This window comes from Dipteris shenzhenensis, chromosome 8 (genome assembly GCF_047967505.1).
Source record: "Dipteris shenzhenensis isolate YYH24624 ecotype China chromosome 8, Dip_SZ_1.0, whole genome shotgun sequence".
Lineage (NCBI taxonomy): Eukaryota > Viridiplantae > Streptophyta > Polypodiopsida > Gleicheniales > Dipteridaceae > Dipteris > Dipteris shenzhenensis.
Genome location: NC_141603.1, coordinates 58,158,961 through 58,161,076, shown reverse-complemented (window position 1 = coordinate 58,161,076; position 2,116 = coordinate 58,158,961). Strand labels below are relative to the sequence as shown.

General features: G+C 45.4%; 1 pseudogene; it reads right to left on the bottom strand.

The window, feature by feature from the left end:
* Positions 1–214: 214 nt before the first annotated feature.
* Positions 215–885, bottom strand: LOC147899743 (acetyl-coenzyme A carboxylase carboxyl transferase subunit alpha, chloroplastic pseudogene; annotated as a pseudogene).
* Positions 886–2,116: the final 1,231 nt, after the last annotated feature.

Here is a 2,116-nt window from a genome sequence, read left to right as displayed (position 1 = left end):
AGATAAAGGTTTGACGCAGGCGGAGATAAAGCTTTGGAGATAAAGGTCAAGGAGATAAAGGAGATAAAGGTCGAGGAGATAAAGGTTTCCGAAACTAGTGAAGACTAGTTTCGCCAGCGAAACTAGTCTTCACTAGTTTCGCCAGTGAAACTTGGGAAGAGGGGTAACTCGTAAAAGCCGAATGGCCTTGATTTGAAGTCGATCTTTCCCGAAATCAGGGGAAAGGTGCTCTAATCATGTAAGGAAAAGTTGGTCTATTTGGATGTCTTGCCACGCTCAATCTCTGGACCGGGGTGAGTTGCGAGTACAAGTCCTTGCGTACCTGAATTCAAATTTTGTGTTATCGTAGAGCACGTATGAAGCATGGATGTCAGCAAAATTCTCAGTAAGCGGCTTTCATTGCCTCGTACCTGATTATACTTCTCTTTGAGATCGGCAATTTGCTCCGAAAAGTCCATGCCAGTGTTTCTCGCTAGCTCACTAACCTGCAGGGCCAAGTCCTCGTAATCAGCGATTCACGTCGGAAATTTATGATCGATTTGGTTAATTTTGACATCAGAGACAATTTGGTTCCTTACTACGATCCACGTTATGCATTCACAAGCTCGATCGAGCAAAGGGAAAAATACGAATGCAACCAGCTGCGCGGAACGACGTCGTAGCACGCGTTGATTTGTACCTCTTTAATTTTCTTTTCCAAATCAACTAAAGGCAGCTCGAAGGGGAGTGTAACTAATTTCGGCTTGCTTGTCAGAGGCTTGAAACGGGAGAGAAATTTCAATCGGGATCCACCGAATTCATCCTGCGTGATCTTCTGGGGCCATGGATACTCAGTATCGGGAGTCTTCCCTTTGCGCATCTTGGCCTGAAAGGTGGGGGGACGAGACTTTGTGGGGTAGTGCCATGGCGGCACTGTCATTTTCCTCCCAGGTGGACGCACTGCGGACACTGCCTTTCTTCTTTGTTTATGTTCTCATCGGTTCAAAACACTAACCTCGTTCTCATCGCTCACTGAGCTTGATGATTTGGATTCCCCGTGATAATGACAGTACTTCGCCACGATCTCTGGCATGCTGTTCGCAAGAAAAAGCTTTCCATTTTGTCAGAACTAACAGGTGAAAGTAATATCTTTTTTTCTCAAAAGAAACACTTATAAATGGCAAAGTTGGTTGTAACTAACGGAACCGTGATATGGAGATTTGAGTTTATTGAAACGACCGTGTCCGACCTTGAATCGTTGTAAGACCAAATTATTTGAAGTCTTCACTAGTCGAAACTAGTCTTGACTAGTTTCGCTGGCGAAACTAGTCTTCACTAGTTTCGCCAGCGAAACTAGTGAAGACTAGTTTCACCAGCGAAACTAGTGAAGGAAACTAGTTTAACTAGTTTCCTTCACTAGTTTCGCCAGCGAAACTAGTTTCGAAAACTAGTTTCGCTGGCGAAACTAGTGAAGGAAACTAGTTTCGCTGGCGAAACTAGTGAAGGAAACTAGTTTCGCCAGCGAAACTAGTTTCATTGGCGAAACTAGATTCAGAAACTAGTTTGGAGGCGGAGATAAAGACGGAGATAAAGGTCGAGACGGAGGCTTTTGGAGGCATAGGCAGAGATAAAGGCGTAGGCGTAGGCGGAGATAGAGGCGTAGGCGTAGGCATGGGCGTTTGTAGGCGTTTGGAGGAGATAGAGGCGTAGGCAGAGATAAAGGCGGCGGAGGAGTTGTCATCCTAGGGTAGTCGAAACTAGTCTTGACTAGTTTCGCTGGCGAAACTAGTCTTCACTAGTTTCGCCAGCGAAACTAGTTTCCGAAACTACTTCACTAGTTTCGCTGGCGAAACTAGTTTCCGAAACTAGTAACTAGTTTCGCCAACTAGTTTCGCCAACGAAACTAGTCTTCACTTCTCTGCCTCTGCCTCCCCTTCTCCCTCTCCCTCTCCGTTTCCCTTCGACCTTCCTCCTTCGCTAAGCCCCTTTTTCTGCCCCGTTTAGTTTCGCCAGCGAAACTATAGTTGTGAACTCCAAATGAAATGGCTTCCAATAGTGTTTCACCAGCGATGTCTTTACTTTTTCCTACCACCTTCAATCCATTAACCTTCTTGAGCTCTATTATTTCATTAGATCT